The sequence below is a fragment of the Polistes canadensis genome, unplaced genomic scaffold (assembly GCF_001313835.1).
Source record: "Polistes canadensis isolate GaletaPanama2010 unplaced genomic scaffold, ASM131383v1 scaffold_117, whole genome shotgun sequence".
Lineage (NCBI taxonomy): Eukaryota > Metazoa > Arthropoda > Insecta > Hymenoptera > Vespidae > Polistes > Polistes canadensis.
The window spans coordinates 176,549-196,122 of NW_014569664.1; the positions used below are offsets into that span (position 1 = coordinate 176,549).

Sequence of the window (19,574 nt, forward strand, 5' to 3'; positions counted from 1 at the left end):
TCCGTTGAAGAAGACTGTATGCACAATAGACGCCGGACGAAGAGTGGGGAGGAAGCTCCCTATCCGGCTCGAAGGACCAAAAATGGTAATGCGACTGATGCCTTAATCGGTACTCCAGTGGATTGTAGTGAATCGAAAAATGCCCTCACGGGTGATATCGAGATTGTTTATTAATGGGAAGGAGGATAGGAAAATAAAACACAATAACAAATATATTTGAGCCCAGTCAGTACTAAAAAGTACGCTTTATTTGGCTCGTCAGGGAAAAGCCTTTCGGCATAAAAACCCTGATTGAAACGTTGACGAAGAATCCGTACAAATCAGGATAATTTTGGCCAAGTACAGGACCGCCTTTGTCCCTTGTCGCTGGCCGAACTTAAATGATGTAGTATTGTGCAATACAAATAATTCTCCTCGAAGTAGTTCTCGCAAGTCTCAGCTTTCTAAGCTAGATGAATCTCGAGCGATGAATCACGCGTGATGCATCAAGAGTGCTGCTAGGCGCAAGAACGCGCTGGGCTTTATACAAAAAAGCGATGCAATGCTGCACCAATCACCGAAAAGCCCGAGCATAACGCGGCTGTCGATACATGTGATTGGCGTAATAAATGTGGTGGGAGAACGCGAGCTAGAAGAAAGAAGGAGCCCTTACAAACATCTTGGCGCTACCGTGGTTAYCACCAAAAACAAAGATACTGCTTTGTCGCGCGTGTCTCACACCTTGGCAGGGCCGCACACACCCCGGCGCTTCGCCCTACTCACTCGTTGCGTAGGATACGCAACATATACTGTATTCCGAGATAAACTAGTATTGAATTCTGAAAATTCCAGAACCAGATACATAAACCCTATATTTTGTAAAAATACCTGTCAACAGTAATTGTATTATTATTGCTATAATTTATATCAAAAAGGCTTGAAGCAATTTCTCCTAATAGAATAGAAAAAAATTTATTCTTTCTATAGAGTATGTTATATTAATTTTTTAGAAAAAATAATACAGTAAAAAAACAAAGTGCATTTGTATTATAAAGCGTTTGAAGTTTCTTCTATTTGCCGACGTTATTATTTTATTAAGAAATAAACATTATTCGCAAGTGATATAATTGTTATAAATAGAATTACAAACAATAAATAACAAAAATAAATTTTTTTACATGCCTGGAATTTTTCAGGATAATATTCGTCGTACATAAATATAAAAAATAAACCAATACAAAAATAATATAAATACCATAAATAATATAAATCACATAAATTATCCTTTTGGTGTGCCTGTAACGATACATTTTTCAGGATGAATGTTTACGAAAATGCTGATTATAGTCAGCGTGTAGACCGAAAAGGTTAATGTTTATGGAAGCAACGAATTTTGAAAATGATGTATCTGCATCCTTTTCGTTGAGGAACAAACTTTCTTATTTGAAAAAGGAAAATATGAAAATAAATCAACAAAAAGTTGGCATCGTCGAGACGACGCAGGAAGGTATGCAAGTGACAAGTAATCGCATCGAAAAGCTTTTGACATCGACGCTAGTTTGACGTGTTGATAACATGTTTTTTGTACATTGCACACACACACACCAGTTTTGAAAGTTTCTTTTCCATCATAGTACTCGCGTTTTACCATTAAGGAAAAAAATTTTATGATATGAGATTACATGTTTATTGATCTTATTCGTGGATTTGGACTCATGCTATTTCTGTGTTTCCTTTATATCATGGATTACAGTTTTCGAAGGTTTTTCATTTTTCGACAAAAAAGAAGAAAATTTTTTTTAAAACTGTCACTTTACAAGTTGTGCTTAAAAATTCTAATAAATACGGTTATAAAAGTCTTATGGAGTTAGTTATTTTGAGGATATATAAAAAGAAATATATTTGTAAGATCTACCGATTATTATATTTATTGAAGAAGTATTCAACTTATAACCAATCAAACTTGCATTTTGATTTTTTCCAAATTGTTCTTTTTTTTCCTGTTATATTTTCAAAAAATTTGTATAACGATATATTTTATAATTGTTGTCGAAGACAACTTATAATTAATTAAATTTAGAAGTTCATGCTTTTCTAAAGATTAAAGAATTCCTTAATCCTTTATAATCTTTTCTAATTTTATTATTAACTACTTATTATCATCAGTTATTAACATTAATTAACAAAAGACCAACTTATGTTAGTACAAGGCAGTAGAATTCTAATATATAATGTTAATGTTATAGAAATTTTAGTGGCACGGACTAAAAAATGCTTTTTTGGAATTGGCTTTATTTTTCAACGAATTATTTTTACAGCATATTTTTTAATGACACACGATTGACGTAGATCTCTCATTTAAGTATTTCTACAGTTTTTATCATTCTTTATGAATGACATTATAAAATCACGATTTTTGATGAGTTGTTCACAATTTAACTTTATTTTACTTTTTTATCCGGAAATCGAATCAAGTCAGAATTTCTCATAAATCTAGTATAACAAGAATTTTCATGTAAATTTGTAAATAATTCACTCAATTATTTAAATTATAGAAGCAATATGATTTTATTTGCGCACGAACAAATATGCGTATGAATCTAAATATGTATAATTGTGTTTTATATAAAATTGTGTACAAAAATTTTAAAATAGATAAAAATCTTTTGTTCGGTTCAATAACAAAAATTTCTAAAAAATTATATTAATATCAAATACTCTATTAAAAATTTCTACAGAATTCTAGAATTTTCGGTCTAACGTACATACATATATAAAAGCACATAAACATAATTATGCGATTTTGTTTAAATCTTTTACAGATTGTTTTAAATCCTCAAGTAATTTTTGAACAAAAATATTTTCGAACTTTTCTGATAAGTAACTTTGTACTTTATATAAATTTAAGATAAATCCATCAAGAATGGATACGGAGAAACATTATGTAAATTTTTTAAAAAACGACAGTGGCAGATAAAACTTGGGACCATATTTCTCCTTTTCCTTTTTTCTAAAATAATATTTCTGAAATTAATTGTTTGTTACACTTTTTACTATGTTAAAAGCATAAAAAGCTTCCTGCGGTTATGTCTAAAAAAAGAAAGGAAAATTAATGTGTCGATAGTTTCACCTTAGCAGCATCGTAAATCGTATCAAATTTCTTCATTCAATATATAACATAAGTCAAGTATTACGATAAACTAATACTAAATAATATAGCTATTTTTTGTTATTTTTTTACATTATTATCAAAGTATACCTGCATTTAAAAACTTTTATTATGTCGTAAATAAAATATTGAATAAATAAAAATTCGTTGAATTTACTCTTAAGTCCAGGAGGATGTTTTAGTAACAGTATCGTTCTTAACCCTTTCGCTACGGGAGTGTGCTCCGTGGAAGTGACGCTGCTGTACGGAGCMTTTGCTCCGAAAAATGTCTCTCCGGTCAACTAAAGAAAAACTGAGCTAATTGTGTTTCTTGGCCAAAAACTTGATATAATGGTAMMTCGACGACGCTGAATCGAATGGTGCTAATTTTTTTGCAATTGGATCAGGAGATCTTTGAGAAAAAGGGTAAAAAAGGGTAAAAAAGAGTAAAAAACGGCCGTATCTTAGAATCTAGGCATTAAATCGAAAAAAGTTTTAAACAAAAGTTGTGTAGAATTAAAAAATACATAAAAAGTGTTTTAAGGTGTATCTTCGTATGTGCAAAAATAAGCGAGAAAATGAAGGTGAAAGGTAATTGTAAGAGAGGGGGCAAGCCACGTTTCTACGTCGGTCTTTACAGGCGAACGAGCTAGTGTGCGTTATCTTGGGGTCTTTCGGTCGTGAATGCGAGTGCGAGTAAGAAAAGAAAAGGATACTTCTCCCTTTCTATTTGTTTAGGCGATAGCAAGTATTTTTGTTTGGGCCATCGATTTTGTTGAGTGTTCTGCGCGGATGTTGCCTATAGGTGACGCTCGTAGTGAAAGGGTTAAATAATCAATTTTATCGTAACTTACTACGTATACAATAATCATAAGAATTTATGTTGTCACGCGAGAAACGTACGAAAACGTACAGAATAACGTATAACGTAGACTTTTTTCGAATGTCGAAAAGCGTCATGAAGGAGAAGTAGTCGGGGTAATAAATGGTGTAGGTGGTAAAAGTGCCATAAAGATCATCGAAGTGTTAGAAAGAAAAATGCTGTTCTTGACATTTGTTGCCTAATGGCTGTAGGGGCGTAGATGTTATTATTCTTTTATAAAAAAGAGGGGAAAAGAACTCTAAAAAAGGTTCTTTTCCGATAATAAATCGTTTTTACCAGTAACAATTATTGTATTAAAAATGGAACCAAAAACGCTCAGAAATATAAGAAAATAAAGTTCTTAAATTTCTAACTTCAATGAATTAATCTACAGTGAATGTATCTTAAAAATCGTACGCTTACTATATTTTTTGTTGAGAACTATTACAATAGTGTATTTAGGATGAAGACAATTTAGAAACAAATGCACTAGTATAATTTAATTATATATTTAATGAGTTTATAATAATTGAATTCGACAAATACTTAATAGAATGAAGCTCGTACATTAAAATCGTATATATTGGTATATCTGTAAAAATGGGGGAATACCATGTCTAACGATTGGTCATCCTTTGTTTTTATTGCTATTTAAATGTTTTTTAATATCAGAATCAGTTTAATATCCATTAATGAAATAAAAATACAAAGAGTCATACAAAAGACAAAAAAACATTAGCTTAAGAATTACATATCTATTAATATACTTCGAATATTAAACAATTTCGATCAGAGACAAACAAGAGAATAAAAAAAAAACATTTGATTAAAAATTACATATCCATTAATATACWTCGAATATTAAACAATTTCGATCAGAGACATACGAGAATAAAAAAAAACATTTGATTAAAAATTACATATCCATTAATATACTTCGAATATTAAACAATTTCTATCAGATATTTTTTTACATGAAAATTTTCAATTGAAAGCCATCGATGTAGAGAAACGTTAAAACAAATGTATTTTAGTTTAATCAATCCAAAGTATTAGTGGAAAAAAGTACATTAGAATATTAAATATACCTTAAATGATTATTAATTAATCGAAGAAAATGTATATTGCAATCTAGAAAGACAAAGTATAAGTACGACATTTTGTCCTCTTCGAAATCTAACATTAGATTGATTGCTTTCTATCAAAATCAGTAAAAATTCTTTTATTGATTGTTATTAATATGACTTTTCAAAGGTTACATATGTATAACGAAAATAATATTCATAATAAATACAATTTTAAATTATATAATATAATATACATTTCCTTAGATTAACCAACAATTATTTAAGGTATATTTAACATTTTAATGTACTTCTAATACTTTTGATTGATTAAACTAAAATATAAGAGTATAAAATATATATATAAATATAAAATATATTTGTTTTACGTTTCTTCTCAGTAATGTCTTTCGATTGAAAATTTTTATCTAATAAAATATCAGATTGAAACTTTAATATTCGAAGTGTAATAATGAATGTGCAATTTTTAAACAAATTTTCTTTGTTTTTTATTTCTTTAATAGGTTTTAAACTGTTTCTAATACTAAAAATAATTTAAATAGCAGTGAAAACAAAGGTTGACCAATTGTTAAACATGAAAAAACCAAGTATTTTTCCTGTTTTTACAGGTATACTCTTATTAAATATGTAATTAAGATATAGTAATTTATTAATTTCTAAATTATCATTGTTCCAAGCACACTCTATCGATTGTTTTCAAGCAAAAATTTAGTAAACGTAATGGTGTACGATTTTATGATACATACACTCTACTTGCATCGCAGCTTTAAATGCGTTATTAATTTCATTAATCCGATATTTTTAAATAACAGTCAGTCTGTATTATCGTGTATTATAGCACATCACTCCGTAACGGTAGATCTTTAATGGTTTTTCTTTAATATGTATTTCTACTTAAAAATTACATATAATAATCAAAACAAAAAATAGTATCATACACGTATACTGTAAATAAACTTACAATAGTTATTATATTTTATTAATATAATATGATAATTTTTTTAACTCTTTCACAGTTAGTGCCGGTTATATCCGACATTTACTAAATGCATCACATTAATTTGTAACATTTGCATTAACGATACGTAAATTGGACATAACGCTTTTTAGCATTGTAACACTTAATCTATACTTCCGATGGTTACGATTATGTGTCTGAGTATGGGATGTATGAATAAGTATGAATACGTAGATTTTAGGAAATAATTGAATACGCCTATAATTATTAAGAAATAATAAAACATAGATACTTCCAGGGTCATATAAATCAGTTGTACATAATCCAAAATATAGATTTGTATAACAAGTAAAATTGTATATAAAAAAAAATACAGATAAGAAAAAATTAATATATAAGATAAAATTGGATTGAAAGAATTAAATAGGGATTTTTTTCGGAAACACAAATTGAACCCCTACCTCATGTTCTGAGAAGCATAATTCGCAGAGGTTTTGACTTTTTCTAATAATGTCGGATATTAATTTGAGGATACTGATGGTGTGCCTATTTTGATAGTTCGTTATCCGAGAATCTCTTCATTTGGATATAATAATAAATAAATAATACAATTTAAAAATAGTTTCTTTTCTAAGTGATTTACAAGGAAAGGATATAACTTGTTTTTTGCAGTAGATTTTTTTAGAACTTTATAAATTTGTATGGGTTCATTAGGATAATAGATCGTACACTCGAGGTTTTAATAACGAACCCTAAAGTACAACCGTTTCTGAGAAAACTAGAGTAGAAGTTTTACTAGCATTTCTATATATTATTTCTTTAAAACATTTTAGGATACGTTGTTAAAACCCCGAGTGTAGGATCTATAGCTCTAATGAACCCATACAAATTTATAAAGTTTCAAAAAAATCTACTGTAAAAAACAAGTAATATCTTCTCCTTGTTAGACAAACATGCAATGGATCGCTTTGATATTTTTCTTTCCTTTTATGCTGTTAAAGGTATTCGGATACGAAAATGCCGGCCACTGTATTTCTATATTATGGAATCATTTATAGATGATATCTTTCCTATCACTTTATGGCATATAAGTGAACATCATTGTGAACGGATTGCTCTGCGGTTGGTGATTAGTGTTTATAAACTTGGTTTATAAACTTGGCACGAATCGAAAGGAAATGACTCAGGTACGAACGAACAAAGTATTGGAATAAAACATATTTCATAATAAATCGTGCGAGTAAATCTTTCTTTGACACATATAACAAGCTTTTCCTTCTTTGAATAAAAAGATAAAAAAAGAAAACGAAAGAGAAACATTACTCGTCGTTTTGAATAATGAATGTTAAAATGTTGTTCAAACAAATCTTATTTCTCACCGATGTTAACACTTTGGAGTTTTGAATTTCTCAAAACTATATTGATAACCATTTTTTATGTAGGATTCAACAAGACATTCGATAAGCCTTCAAAAGATAAACGAAAAAAACAGTAAAAAGAAAGAGAATAGGAAGTAGTTTTGGACCATCATGGTAGATCATCATGTAAGCTGTCTTCTTCAGAGTTTGCGGAAAACGCTTCACGGTTTCACGGCTCGAATTCTAACCGTATTCGGGTCAAATTCGTGCCAACGAGTAATCCTAAACCATCAAACAAACTTCGCACCCGTTCGATGCCGGATATTCCCTTTCTCTCGTTCGTTTAAAAGCTTTCGTTTCAGAAAAAAGTAACCTTAGGATGGGTTAAGGACAATAACGTTGTAATAGCATCTTCTCGACTTTCTAATGGCAGAAGTAATCACAGTCTTCCCAAATGGTTTTAGACGAAATCAAATCCATTTTCTTTAATGTAATGTACAAAAAACACCGTGTATTTTTCCTTTATTTTTGTGTTAATATTACGTTATAGAGTAAAAACAATAGCAGATTTTACTCGACGTGGCGAATAATCGCTCTTAATGATCAACATTCAGTTTCTCTGTAATCTCTCGAATTCGTTTTGATAATAGCTTTTGAATCGTTGTTTTTAATAGTTACAAAATATTCGCAATCTTTTTTATCTTCAAGATTTTTGTTTCCATCAAGAAATTTTCAAAACCAATTAGCTGTAAATTTGCTAATTGTCTCTCGGTCCAAAACGTGATATTGATTTCGTCTAGTTTATACTGCTTTATGTGCCAAATTAAACTCGTAAAGGATAATCATGTGAAGGTTTTTTTCTCTACAATTGATCTAAAAACACTAATTTGTCAATAGCAAACAATGAAAACAATAATATAAACAAAAATCAATAGTCCTAATTTTATGATATATTATTACTTATATATTGTTTACCATAATTTAATAAAAGTTAACTAGAAAAATCAATGGAAAATTCAATATAACAATAACCAAAATTATTTGTGTACCAATCTAATAGCTCGTTATAATTATAGTCTTGTCAAATTATTTTTTAATTATATTCGAATAATTAGCTTCTATAATAAATTTGGATTAAAAATTTAATCGTCTTAGTTTTAAGAATTTTTAAAAATAAAAGACAAACCACTTTTTAAAAAAGTTATAAGCAATAACGCTTGTTTCAATTTATGTTAAAAAATATCAAAGCAGAACGACATCGTTTGTTTCAATACGTGTCGATAAACCGAAGCGCACCATCAATTGCGCAACACGGTCACCTGCTCTATCACTTTTCAATATGAAATGTGAATAGGGCGATCACGTTGTATGTGGCATTTACAAACGGTTAACACATTGTTGACCAGTTATTACACACAATAGCCTAATGTGTCTCATTAATAGGTTTGACAAGAATTGAAATAAAATATAAGAAATTCAGAATAATTCGTAATGTCAAAATTTAAATGAACATAATAAATAATATAATCATTATGAGCTTCTATAATTTTACATTTTATTATTATTTCTAGAAATATTTAATATCGATTTTGTTTTATATGTTTGTGATGTTGTGCCGAGAATAGAAACAAGATAACTTAAAAAAATAAACGAGGTTAATTATTACTAGATCGGATAATTACATAAGTTCCTTTCACTCATACACGCCAGTATACTTAAAATTGATCAATAATCTGTTAATTATATGTTTGAGCTATCTGTACTAGTATGATTTACAAAAAGTATTTTCCCTCTTAAATCCTTGCTTTTACTTACTTTTGAACTTCGATCTTTTTATTCTGAACATCGAATATAATTAATTTGAAATAGTATAAAATTTTGATGAAATTATTTGTGCAAAGGAAACTCTTTTAATAAAATATGTTACTTCGAATCAATAAAAAAGAAAAATTAAACTATTGAAAAAATATCTGATATCTTTTGGGATAATGAAATATATATAAATAAAAAATATTACGAAAGCTGTCTCACAAACAGGACATTCTATAGAAAATAATTTCCAAGAATTAATATCATCTCAAACGTAATATCGACATTTGTGAAATGAGATTAATGGATAACAACACTATGCCCAAATTTTGCTGTCACGTCATTGGCATTGAACGGCTCTCTTGAATCTCTTCTCTACCACTTGAATCATCCCCAATTCACTCTCGAATCCTTTAGCATGTTCGACTGCGTGGGGTCGAGTAAACTTGTTCGCTTAGTAGTGACATTGGGGGGGGGGGTGTAGAGAAAGGGAGATAAAATAGAAAGCGAAAAGAATAGACTACGTGGAAGAAAAAAGAAAGAAGAAAAATAGGAGCCAATGAATCGTCGTATTGTAAAGGAATGTCAATAATAAAACGACCTGAAAAATATGCGATTCACGGAAGGGAAGAATACAAACGGTTTAAAGGAGTTGAAAAAAGGAGACCAAATAAAAGAGATAAGTACATAGAATTTATCTATTAATTGAATTGGACAATAACTTTTGCATATAGATAAAAATTCTAAAGGATAATTTTGCATTGTTTGATAAGTTCTATTATCAAGTTTTTGTAGATGTATGTGCGAGTTTTTGTAGATGTATATCGGTACGGTTACAGAGTTACTAAAATTGCTCCAATTATGAGATAAATTTTGAATACATTGTCCTAATTGCACGCTCGCGCAATTAGATTTTTCGAATTTAAAGGCAATCTGGGCAAGTAGTTACGATTCTTAATTTTCAATTATTACAATTTTTATATTAATTACTTGATTGATAAAAAATTTGCTTATATATCTTTTTGGTCATCTTATTAAATCCAATATTAAAAGTGAAACTTTTTGGAACATCTTTGATGATATATTTCTTTATTTTTAATTTTGGCAATTTTTTTATTTCGATTAATTACTTCATAAAAAGTTTTCTAAAGTATACTTTAGCCATTTCTCTTTATATTTCATAAATGAAACTTTTATAAGAAAATACATACAAATAAATAAAAACAAAATGTTGATTTGATTTTGAAGTATTTTGAAAAATATGAAGTTTACTAAATTGAATAAAAAATTCTTAAACTTAAAATAACACATAAACTGCTCGCAATAAATACTTTAACCAATTAGTTGCATTATTAATTATATCTAATTGCTTTTAACTCTGATCGTAAATATTTATCGATCAATGTTGATTGCAAATTTATTATTCAATTCATTAATATTGTTACTTTACTTTAAATTTTAAATGCTTTTGTATAAATATTTACGTAATGATATTCGCAAAGAACAACATGCACGAAGTGTCCAAATAATTAATCTTTATCAACGATCTCTGATCTCTGCTATTGGTAAATTTTTATAAATTGCTGTCTGTAATGTTCACACGTCACGGCTTCTTCATTGTGTACTTATCTTTCTCTCAATGTTCTTATGTTTACTTTTCTATTGTTTCTTGAATAATCAGAATATCGAATTGCCAAAATCAATATATTCCATTTACCAGAAAGACAATCAAATCATTTGAACATCATCATTCCAAAACATACATACACTACTATCAGCCGTTTCCCTTGTTTTACCGAATTGTTATATACAGTCCTATTAATAAATCTGAATACTCAGAATTGTTCAATCGGTGATTTCATTGTATAGAATTGATAGCAATATTGTGTGAGGATGTAAGTACATATAAAGCATATGTGTCAACACAGAATACGGTAACATAATTGATTAGGAAACTAAAATGTGAAGGTGTTGTATAAATGAACTATAACCTTATTTTTAATCCTTGTGACTTCTTTTAAAATTCATACATAAACGCATACTAACGTAAAACATAACCTATTGTGTGAATATGTAAAATATCTGATTCAAGAAAATAATAAATTAGGTATTCTGTTAATGAGACATAACCTATTTTGAATTCTTATGCCACCCCTACAATCCAAACATACACAAATCAAAATGTCATAACATAACTGATCCCAAGAACATGTAAGTACATACAAAACAGATGTGTCATCGCAGAAAACAAACAACCAATCGAAGAATATAATTAATTAGTTGTCAAGTAAATGAGCGACTATCCCTAAAATCTAGTCTTTCAGATATACACGCATATAAATGTCAAAATATTACCAATCCTGTAAACATGTAAGTACATAAAAAACGAATGTATCACCGCAGAAAAGAGTAAAATAATTAATTGAAAAAAATAATAAATTAATTGTCGAGTAAATGAGCAGTAACCTAATTTAAATCTTGTAGACTATCACCGTAGTCTGGTAGTCCAGACTAACACGCATACAAACGTCAAAACATAACCACCCGCCATCGTTTTATTGATCCACGATGTAGCACTCTCTCTTTCTATCTATCCTTTCTATCAAGTCTGCCTGCTTTGTCTATCTGTTTCTCTTTCTATATCTATATATCTGTTTCTATTTCTCTCTTTCTTTCTCTTGCACTCCCCCTCACGCACTAACGCGCACGGACACGTCGACTTTTCGCGTCTCTTCGGCCATCCCGACTGCGTAGTAAACTCGAGAAAGAAATGAATTCCTTTTTTTTTCGACAATAGCAACATAGGACACACACTCGTCACACAACGTAGACGTTTCCGAAATATATTAAAATATAAAAAGATGTTGTTACTCACTAGTAGTTAATAATTTTGTAGTAGACCAGAAGAATATTTGAGACGTATGATACTCACTGTATCTATTTTTCTCATCCGAGATCAGCGACGACGATGGTACACTTGAAATCCAGGTGGCGAGACAGGTCGAGACTCACACGGGATGCCGAGGCGCGACAGCCATTTTGGAAAGATACTACTGCCCTCTGGACGATTCAGCATAAATTTACTGTCCTTATAGAACCACCCTCTTTTCTATCACCCTCGTGAACTTTTATATATGTATATGTAATATATATATGCGTTTATGCATGTATACACAGTACGTAAGTGTACTTATCTCACCTCTTTCTCCTTTCTCGATTTCTTTTTCTTATACTTTTTTGTAATTTATTTTTTCTTTCGAAATGTTATAGCAACCACAAATGTTATAGAAACACCCTCTTTCTCACCCTCATGAACTTTTACATATATTTACATGTATGTTAATTTACTTATCTCATTCGTCGCTTTCTTTTTCTTGTTTTTTTTTTATTCTAGATTTTATTTTCTTTTTTATTGTTTTTTCTTACGAAATGTTATAGCCGTAAGATTCTTATTATGTCTACCGATACATTTTGGCAATTAAGTGATTGCGGATTTTGTCGATAAATTATTATTAAAATAACCAAGCTTACTTAGTTGCCAATCCAATAGTATATCAAATTTTATAAGAAAAGTGGCTTTGTTGTAAATTTTTTTTCATCAAAGTCTTAAAACAATTTTTATAACTGTCAATGACTCAATATTTTAGAATAAAGTCCGTAGTAAGTTAAAAAAAATTGTTTATGAAGTTACTGTTTTTATAGTATATCACACTTTTTTGTCCACAGTAACTTTTCTTTATATCAATGTATTTACGTTAGTATACTTATTTCGCTCTTTTCCCTCTTTTTCGAAATGTTATAAAATCACTTTCACCAGTCTTCGTGAATAACTTTTTTATAATTATAGTGCGTGTTATTAGATAGTTGCATAATTTCTGTCGTATTGTTAATTAATCGAAACCACTATAACTTTGCAGAGACATTATTTAATTAATAATTCATTATTATCAAAAATTTTTCTTTATCTAATAGTCAGTTAATTAATTTTCAATGAAATAATGTCTTACTTTTTTGACGCAAAAAATCAGACACTGTATCAGATAGAAATTATGCTGTAATCTAATATGTATGTATGCATGTAAGTGAGCTTATCTCATTCTCTCTTTCTTTCTTGTTTTGTTTTTCCTCTGTTTTGTTTAAATTACTGTTTTCTTTCAATTTTATATCCAAAAAATTTTAATAAGCTATATTTTATCTACAGTATATCGAATTATACGAACGAAGTTTTTTTTTTCAGAAGATCAAAGTCTTAAAACAGTATTCATAACCGCCGATGTTTCAATATTTTAGAACAAAGCTTGCAGTAAGGTTCATCGAATTATAACTGTTCAAGGAACTTCCAAGTTAAGAAGTTGAGAAGAGCCGTCAGCGTTGCCTGATATAGCATGCTATACCACTACTAGTACCGTTTGTAGGCTGCAAGCGTTTTGCAAATTCAGCTATAAATTTTGCTGCTCAAACAAGCACCTCTTTCTTTTTTTCTCCGTCATTCTGTCTCTTTTTCTCTCGTATAAGCCGATATAGCATGCAAGCTCCGGGATCGATGCTGCAAAGAGTTTTATCGGACTCGTTGATCAGGAAGAAAGAGCTTTGTCACCAGCTCCGATCTTTCTTTCTTTTTTTTACATCTTTTTTCTTTTATTTTCTTTTACTTACGAGAAAATATTTCAGACTACATTTATCTCCGGAAATATTGTTTTTCAAACTTTTTTATTTTCAAACTGACAACAAAAAGAGTTTTTCAATTGAAAGTACGATCTCGATTCGTATTGGTATTCTTTTTAAAATATTTCTTTACTACGTATAGTGTGTAATCGTTGTGAGTTTTTATGTATTTTAGATAAGAAAACGTCGATCAAAGTTTTAGTATTCAATGAGAGTAGCGACGAACGATATTCTCAACTGAAATCTAGCTTTCTAATTCTTATTATACTTCTGTAGAAGTTTCATTCTCGTCGATTCTAACATCGAGCTTTTATGACGAACGTGATCGAATGTCCCTAGAGAAACTTTAAAACTTTTCCCGAGTGCGTAGTTTTGTTAGTAGTAAGAGTAAAGCTTCAGAGAAAGACCTCAACCCTCTAGCAATGGCTTTTGGTCAACGATGAAATATTGCTTAGGAAGGAAAGATACTATAAGAAAAAGAAAATGAGAAAGAAAAAGAAGAGAGAGAGAGAGAGAGAGAGAGAGAGAGAGAGAGAGAGAGAGAGAGAGAGAGAGAAAGAGAGAGAAAGAAAAGTAGAAGAAAATGTCAGAAAAACAAACTTACCCTTTTTCGATTTATTTTCTTCTCTATCGATAAAAACGTTTGACTTATTTCTTTTCTTTTTTTTTCGAGAAAGTAATCAACGAGGTCTTTGTTTTATTCGCTTTTTTTTTCTCACGAGATTTCGTTGCTTGCCAACGCGATAAAATGCGAGAAGTCGAGATTGCTTACACCTTAATTTAGCACGATCTTAAACGTTTTAATTAAAAACTTGACTTCGTCGACTTGCTGGTTAGATAACAGGACGTCGAATTAATTTCATTTATTAACCACTTCAGGGGCCGAAATTTTTCATTTTATTAATAACGAGGCAGTTTTTATATTTTATTTTTATTTACCGTAAATAAAGAAAATTTAATATTAATCATCTCATGAGAATTGGGATTTATTTTTCTATTAGAAATTTAGTAATAATTCTGTACTTATCTATGTATCAGATATTTCTTAATAAAAATAATTTTCCTATAGGAATTAAATTTCCATACATGTATTAAAGACTTTGAAGAGACTGAAATATTTCGAAAAATGTTATTATCAATTTTATTAAATTTTTCTTAACGATCATAAAAGCTTGGTATCGGGAAAATTTTTATTATAAAAAAAACTCTGTTAAAAGAAATAAAAATATTCACGGTGATCAGAAACAATTGTTTTCTTTCATCAATTTTAAAATTATTTTATTTCTTTAATAGCATTCGAGACGAACTTGGAGAACAGTTTATAAATAATAATAATTTTAAACCTTTTAAAAAATTTGTAGTTATGTATAGATTGTAAGCAAGATTTCGTTCGATGTAATCGTTCATTTTGACAAATTCTTTGGCAAATGGCTCGTTCTCAGTGATTGTGTACGATTTTGCAATCAAATATCTTTTGCTTTGATTTAGAGCAAGAAATTCGAAAGTTTGAAAAGAATAATTTTCAAGCTATATTAATGAAGATAGATTCTCACTGTTATAATGACTGAATTTGAGAGGAAAGTATTCATCTTGAACAAAGAAACTTGACAACTTTTCACTTTCGACTTGGTCTTTCTCACACTCTCTGTCTTTTTAACTTTTTTTTCTTCCTACCTCTGCCTCTACCATCCTCTCTTCATCTTTTTCTTTCTATCTCTTGTCTTTGCTCTCACACAGTTGTCTCCGTTTTCCATTGAAGAGGAAGTATCATCTTGACAACCGATCATAGTACTCGTGTTTCTGGGAAACTTGATTCTCATTAAAAATTCACGCGGACCAAACGGAGGAGTATCCCGAGGCTTTAATCAATCGTGAGTCTCGACCCACTTAAACCGAAGCATTCTTGTTTTGCATTTCATGAGAATTAATGAGAAATAGAAGGTTACATCGAAGGATTCCCTAGAGTTCTTCGTTTCTACACACAAGGATTCCTTTTGTGTTCAATAGTAAACTAGAACTCCCAATTTCTGAAAATATGCTTTATATTTCAACATTATTTTTGTTCGAATTAATGTTATGCATTTACAAGAATGTAATTTTAATTACTGTTAAGTTAAGTAAAATTATTGATTTACAAAATTAAAAAAAAATACAAATTAATTTTAATTAAAGTGAAATCTAGCTCTTTATCTGATGCTTCTTGGGTACAGACAAAATTCACTAGTAATTATTTCTTCCGACGAAGTTTTGTTTTATTGATATGAGGTATCTTATAGGGCTTTTCTACTTCAATCAATATAATTGATTTCAAACACATATGTAATATTACATAAATGTTATCAAACGTTTCTTTGTCTAATTCGTTATACTCATTTTGAACGCATTTAATCAGTTCATTAATTGAATTGAGCGTAGTTTCATTTTTCAAAAATTGTATAGAATTGAAGAATTCTAGATTCAGAACTTTAAAGTCCTGTTAGGATAGGTTTAACGATGGAAGATATGCACTTAAAAACTTTCTTTTGCTTAGAGGTATCGAAAAGTGTATACTTAGAAATACGAATAACGCAAGACAGACTTCATCGACGATTCAAAGGAATATTTTTAATTTAAGCCAACTTTTCCAAACAATCCTTACGTTTTCTCCGGTGTTTTATTGATCTGTTTCGAAACATTTGCAATAATTTTATTTTTATTGTATTATTTTCGAGTTGTCTGTTAAATACTAACTATAATTAAACGATATACTTTAAAATCAGATTAAGCCTTTTTAATAGCACCAATTTTGACCTTTCTTCTATTGTAAAAACTTTTGCAATATATCGTTACGTTCATTATTTGTTAAATGTTTTAATTGGTTACTGCTTTTTTGCATTCTAACACTACTTTTACAGAAATCCGAAATTTCCTAAAAACAGGGAGTATTACTTTATTTTATTAAAAAATACAATATTTTTCTTATTACAAAATTTTAAGTTACAACAACCAAAATGTTGACAATATATCCCAACCATGTGTTGACAACCACAATAACATCTATTATTTTAAGAAAACTGTCAGCTACAAACAAAGTTTACTTGATTATTAAATTATTTTCTGTATTCGTTTTAATTTATAATTTTATTAATAATATATATCATACTTTCGGATATATATATAGAGAAAGTACATTTTTCGACATAACTGCTACACTAGAAGTTTGTGTAAATAGGAGAGGATTGATTGGAATATTTATTGGACAAAAACAAATAAAAAGAAATAAATAAGAAAATGTAAAGTATATACCAAAGAAAGTAGTAATAACATATGACTAATCTGAATAATTTAATGGGTGTATGGGACCGTATGAATGTGAGCTTTAGTGGTTAAATTAGAATTGTAATTATTATTAAAATATTGTGAACCAAGTTAATTGATTGATTGAACCAATAGAAATAGGAAAACCTTATTGGCTTGTCAGAGAAAAGAATGACGGCATAAAAACCATAGATTATTATACAAGAATACAAGAATTAACGATATCCAACCAAACATTAGACACGTGTCTCACCTCTCGATCGCTTACAAGCTCTGGTTGATAAATTAATTATAATAACGAATTGCGTTTAATAGAAAACTGAACACGTGTCTCACCTCTCGATTGCTATGCTGCTCCTTGCACCATACCTCGTTTATACAGTGACTCATGAAAGTATTTGAACCACTTACCATGAAATATTTTATTAATTATAATAAATATATTATATAATACTTATACCGTCATATTATTAACATTGGATGAAGGTATGACTCTCTAAATTATGTAGGTATAGTTTCAAACAAATCGAAATATATATACAATAGTTACGATTTATTTCTTACAAATGTAAAGGTTGTTGAAGCCACAAAAGTATTTGAACAGGTAACTTTTAAGTCTTTAATATTTAGTAGAGAATTACCTTTGGCACGAATAACATCTTGTAAACGATTATGCATATTCTTTACTAACTTTTCTGTAACACTTGGTGATATGGAACTTTATACTTCGGGTATCATAACTATCATCATCTAATCATAATTATTGTATAAATATATATTTCGATTTTTTTTTGCTTGAAACTTTACCTATATAATCTAGAGAGTCATACCTCAATCCAATGTTAATAATATATCGGTATAAGTGTTGTATAATATACTTATTGTAATTAATAAAGTATTTCATTACAAGTATTCAAATAATCTTGTGAATTATTATATGTATATAGAGGTATAGAAGGTGTCTAAACCTCGTTCGTATAAAGAGATACAGAGGGTTACCTATACTCTTCTCTTCATTTATTTCATCTTACGAGAGGTCTATAGGTTTAACCTTTATCCTCTGCGATTTCCCTCGTTGCAAACTCACTTCAAAGGATACGCGGATTCCTTCAGTCTGGAATCCTTCTGTGTTAAGATAAGGATGCGTGGGATAGTGCTGGTGTTGCTGACTATGTGTCTCGTGCGATTTGATAATATGATGATCTCTTTTCAGCATAGATGTGTCCTCGTGGGAATCCAATGGAAGAATAGGAAGAACGCTATTGTTAGCTGGCTCAGCATGGCGCAATTAGAAACGGCGTGAAGAGTGGGGATGCGTTGACAATTAGCAATTCGAAAGTTTCGGAATAATTGAAGCACGTATTTTAGATATATACCAAACATCTACGATCGTTTCATATTGTACAATCTTTGACATAAAAATTTCTATATTGAAAACGTTCGAACCAGCTTTGTGTTGAACGTGCTACATCATACATATAAATATCATAACTTTTTTTAACAGTTTAAGTCGAATTTTTGCTTTTTTATAATAAAATTTCAATGCATCGAATTTTTCATTTATTTCCATTTATTTCACGATGAGTTTTGATCGAATAAGCGAATATCACAATTGTCTTGTAATTATTCTATGTTATTTCACTTTTCAAACGAACGCAAGTTTTGCTAAATCCGACTAATATTATTTGAGTAACGCGATTTCAAATCTATTTACGAGGAGAATACGAAAAAACATTTTCCCGAGCCCAATATTACTATCATGAACTACAGATTGATTGAAACTAATTTAAATAGGTTTGCGTTCAAATGTTATTGCGAAACATTATTGAATAGTATTGATTCAAACACGTTTTTGTTGGGCTTTAGCAATCGACCTTTGAAAATAATTTAAAGATGACTAAAAAGTTATCAGCTTACATAATTTAATTGTATTCTTAAACAAAAACTCAATTAATTGGAATCCCATTGAATTAATGAATAATCTCATACCAGTATTTTAGTCTAGATAAGTCAATCCTTCCGACAAATACATTTTAGGTGTATCGAATTATACTATTCATTTAGCTTTATTTTCTAATTTAAATTTCAAGTTATAAATAAATAAGCACATTCACAAATAATTATAGTTTTTATTGTTTTAAATTTGATGCTTATTTTCTAGTTTTATTTCATTCAGTTATGTTTGAGAAATACACTATTATAAAGTAATGAAATTAATAATACTAATTTGTACTTAAATTATTGTCTTCGTCGTTTAGCATTATGAAATTTTAATCTTCAAATTAATCACAAATAAAGATAAATTCACTTCGTATTATTGTATTAATTTAAATTAGGAAGTAAAACAGTAGAAACTGTTTGAAATCAAAACCATGCTATTGATTAAAACATAATTAGCAAGTTTATAGCTTAA

At 29.2% G+C, this 19,574-nt stretch overlaps 1 protein-coding gene across 2 annotated transcripts in view; it reads right to left on the reverse strand.

Annotated features, from left to right (window-relative positions):
• Window positions 1–12,256, reverse strand: part of LOC106787872 — a 34,160-nt gene extending 21,904 nt beyond the window's left edge. The window contains exon 1 of one of the 2 annotated variants that reach the window (XM_014750599.1): window positions 12,132–12,256. The gene's annotated coding sequence lies outside the window, so the exon portion shown is untranslated. Of the gene's footprint in view, window positions 1–12,074 lie in introns of both variants that reach the window. The other variant, XM_014750600.1, reaches the window with a different exon arrangement.
• Between the last annotated feature and the right edge of the window lie 7,318 nt (window positions 12,257–19,574).